Source organism: Triticum aestivum, chromosome 5D (assembly GCF_018294505.1).
Source record: "Triticum aestivum cultivar Chinese Spring chromosome 5D, IWGSC CS RefSeq v2.1, whole genome shotgun sequence".
Classification (NCBI taxonomy): Eukaryota; Viridiplantae; Streptophyta; class Magnoliopsida; order Poales; family Poaceae; genus Triticum; species Triticum aestivum.
Genome location: NC_057808.1, coordinates 514329864 through 514334651, shown reverse-complemented (window position 1 = coordinate 514334651; position 4788 = coordinate 514329864).

Below are 4788 nucleotides of genomic sequence, written 5' to 3'. Positions count from 1 at the left end.
TCTTACCCGTACGTTGTTTGGTATACATAGTGCCATGGTTTTGATATCCGTCCCCGTCGGCCCTCGTCCTTGTTATGATTCGGATGTGGTATATTCTCTTTTAAAACTAGTTGTTGCATTTCGTGTTTATGACAAATTATTATGCCCATCAAGTTGACATAGATATTTTTACCTAGGACAATTGTGAACCGGAAATTCCAACCGACCCTATTCTGGAGAGGTTAAATTTAGTTGAAAGAGAAAACGAGTATTTGAAAGAAAAATTGAAAAGAATTGAGGGGGAGAAGATGGAATTGGAGTTGCATGTTGCCGATGTCGTCGATGATCACAAGATCAAGATGGAGAAAATGCGCTTGAAGATTAGAAAGATTAGAAAATATGCCATTGATAGTGAGGCTTGGTATCATTATGCTGTTGGATCAATTGTTACCTTAGTTGCGATCTTGATCGCATTTGTTGTTGCATTTAAATGCTTTAGTTAGAGAGTTATTTATTTGTTGCATTTAAGTGTTGTATGAACTTTATGTATGAACTTTATGTATGAACTTGTATTAATTTGGTATTTTCGGTGTTGTGTAATGAAGATGAGCCGACAATGGATGTACGATGACCAATGCTCTCCCGAGTTCATTAATGACGTGCAAACTTTTCTGCTTGTGGCTGAGGCAAACAAGCGGGCGGATGGTTTTATGCCTTGTCCATGTGCTATCTGTAAGAATGATCACAATTACTCTACGTCAAGAACCATTCACGTCCACCTGTTTAAGTCTGGTTTCATGCCCCACTATAATGTTTGGACCAAGCACGGAGAAAGAGGGGTTATGATGGAAGACAATGAAGAAGAAGAGGACGACGACAGCTATCCTGGCCATGGGTTCCCTGAATACGATGATACAACAATGGGGGAAGAGAATGGTGTATCTGACAAGGGATTTGGAAAGTTGCTGGTAATGATAAAGAATATGCTTCCAAAGGACAACGAATTGCCCGAGGGTATGTACAAAGCAAAGAAGGCTGTCTGCCCTCTAGGGTTAGAGGTGCAGAAGATACATGCATGCCCTAATGACTGCATCCTCTACCGCGGTGAGTATGAGGATTTGAACGCTTGCCCGGTATGCGGTGCATTGTGCTATAAGATCAGCCGCGATGACCCTGGTGATGTCGAGGGCGAGCGCCCCAGGAAGAAGATTCCTGCCAAGGTGATGTGGTATGCTCTTATAATAGCACGGTTGAAACGTTTGTTCCAAAACAAAGAGCATGCCAAGGTGATGCGATGGCATAGAGAAGACTGTAAGAAAGACGAAAAGTTGAGAGTACCCGCTGATGGGTCACAGTGGAGAAAAATTGAGAGGAAGTACGGGAAGGAATTTGCAGATGGCGCAAGGAACGTATGGTTTGGTCTAAGCGCAGATGGCATTAATCCTTTTGGGGAGCAGAGCAGCAACCATAGCACCTGGCCTGTGACTCTATGTTTGTATAACCTTCCTCCTTGGTTGTGCATGAAGCGGAAGTTCATTACGATGCCAGTGCTCATCCAAGGCCCTAAGCAACCCGGCAACGACGTTGATGTGTACCTAAGGCCATTAGTTGAAGAACTCTTACAGCTGTGGAATGGAACAGGTGTACGTGCGTGGGATGAGCACATGGGGGAAGAATTTGACCTAAAGGCGTTGTTGTTCGTGACCATCAATGATTGGCCTGCTCTCAGTAACCTTTCAGCACAGACAAACAAGGGATACCGCGCATGCACGCACTGTTTGGATGATACCGACAGTATATATTTGGACAATTGTAGGAAGAATGTGTACCTGGGACATCGTCGATTTCTTCCGAGCAGGCATCCCGTAACAAAGAAAGGCAAGCATTTCAAAGGTGAGGCGGATCACCGGACGAAGCCTCGCCACCGTACTGGTGCTGATGTACATGATATGGTCAAGGATTTGAAGGTAGTCTTTGGAAAGGATCCTGGCAGACAACCTGTTCCGAATAACGCCAACGGACGCGCACCCATGTGGAAGAAGAAATCTATATTTTGGGACTTGTCCTATTGGAAAGACCTAGAGGTCCGCTCTGCAATCGACGTGATGCACGTGACGAAGAATCTTTGCGTGACCCTGCTTGGCTTCTTGGGCGTGTATGGGAAGACAAAAGATACACCTGAGGCACGGGAGGACCGGCAACGTATGCACGGAAAAGACGGCATACATCAGGGTCATGCCAGCTACGCTCTTACCAAAGAAGAGAAGGAAATCTTCTTTGAATGCCTGCTCAGTATTAAGGTACCGTCTGGCTTCTCGTCGAATATAAAGGGAATAATAAACATGGCAGAGAAAAAGTTCCAGAACCTAAAGTATCATGACTGCCACGTGATTATGACGCAACTGCTTCCGGTTGCATTGAGGCGGCTTCTACCAGATAACGTTCGATTAGCCATTGTGAAGTTGTGTGCATTCCTCAATGCAATCTCTCAGAAGGTAATCGATCCAGAAATCATACCAAGGTTAGAGAATGATTTGGTGCAATGTCTTGTCAGTTTCGAGTTGGTGTTCCCACCATCCTTCTTCAACATCATGACGCACGTCCTAGTTCACCTATGCGAAGAGATTAACGTTTTGGGTCCTGTATTTCTACACAATATGTTCCCCTTTGAGAGGTTCATGGGAGTCTTAAAGAAATATGTTCATAACCGTGCTAGGCCAGAAGGAAGCATCTCCAAGGGCCATCCCAATGAGGAGGTCATTGAGTTTTGTATTGACTTTATTCCTGACCTTAAGCCGATTGGTGTTCCTGAATCGCGGCATAAGGGCAGACTGGAGGGAAAAGGCACGCTAGGAGGGAATCAACTAATATGTATGGACGGGCATTCTCTCACTAAAGCACACTACACAGTTCTACAGAATTCCGCCTTGGTGGCTCCATACATGGACGAACACAAGAATTTTCTACGCTCCAAACACCCGGAGCGGTCTGATGACTGGATTACACGTGAACAAACCAGGAGTTTCGCCGGCTGGTTGCAGACATGTACCATGCATGACGCCTCTATTGAAGATGACTTGTACTCGCTGTCCCAGTTACCATCTTCGAATATAATGACTTTCAAATGGTACGAGATAAATGGTAATACATTTTACACGATCGCCAAGATAAGAAGAGCACCAACCAAAACATTGGTGTCCGCTTTGATGCAACAACCAAGACGGGAAAGGAAACATATTATGGTTACATAGAGGACATATGGGAACTTGACTATGGACGTGGTTTGAAGGTCCCTTTGTTTCGGTGCAAATGGGTCAATATGACAAGAGGCGGGGTAATGGAAGAACCGCGGTACGGAATGACAACAGTGGATCTCAACAATCTTGCGTATGCAGACGAACCATTCCTCCTAGCCAATGATGTGGCACAGGTTTTCTATGTGAAGGACATGTCTACCAAGCCGAGAAAAGGAAAAGATAAGGAAGCTAATGCATCATACGATGAGCCAAAGCGCCACATAGTTCTTTCTGGGAAGAGAAACATCGTGGGAGTGGATGACAAGACACACATGTCAGAAGATTATGAAAAGTTTGATGAAATTGCTCCATTCACAGTGAATATTGACCCGAGCATCCAGTTAAATGATGAAGATTTTCCATGGCTACGGCGCAAAGGGACACACGCGAAGAAAAAGTTTCACAGCCAAAGATCTGGGATGTGATCGGCTTCACTATCATCACTTTCCTCTGTGTTTCACACCCAGGAGGAAATCTCTGTAATAGTTAGGGTAGTTATGTGTTTTGGCATTTGAAACGCGAAGAAATTTTATGTGCAAACAAATTCTTTCATGCGTTTACTGATTTTTTAAATAACCTAAGCATTACCAGCATAGCATGTGCAAAAAAGTAGAGAGGGTTACCGCAAAAACTGGATGCACTTCGTGTACAAAATGGACAATCTCTTTCGAAGTATTAGGGTTTCGGACGAAAACTCATCTGTTACAAAGGCACTTCATTTTCTAAATAACCTAAGCATTACCAAATTGAATATAATGATAAAACACACTAATATTAAACATAAGAAAAAAGAATCACTGAAAAATCTATTTTTAAAGTTAAGTTATTCACAAACTAGTGATTTACACAAATTTCAAATAATTCAAAATTTAAACTATTCAAATTTGAAAACTACCGGCACTAATAGAAAGTTTGTAATTTTTTGTACCTAAAGAAAAAATATTCACAAAGAAACTCTAAATACAGCAAAAAACAACTCAAAAATAAATAAACCAAAAAAAAAAGAAAATAAAAAGAAAATAAAAAAGCCCACCTACTGGGCCAGAGCGGCCTGCATACGACTAGAAACCCAACCTATAGTTGGCCAGGATGCAGGCCCGCAAGCCCAGTAGGCCCACAGGCAGAGTAGGAGAGGTAGGCCCAGAAGGCCTGCTTTTGAGAGGAGCTCAATGCAGTGCCCGCGCCTGGGCTTATAAACTGGTCTTGGCGCTCCTCAACTAGCGAGGTGGGAAAAAACTTCTGCGCCCCTCGCCTGGCAGCGCACCCCCATTAGTACCGGGTCGTGGCTCCAACCGGTACTAAATGGGGTGCGCTTACCGCCGCTTCGCGTAGCCAAAACAGACCTTTAGTACCGGTTTGTGGCTCCAACCGGTACTAAAGGGGTGTTCTATATAAGAAAACACTTCAAAAAAATCAGTTTCTCATCTCTCCATCTACTTCTTTCTCCTCTGCCCCGTCGCCGCCGCGCCTCGTCGCCGCCCCCATCGCCGTCTGTCGCCGTCGCCGCCCCGGC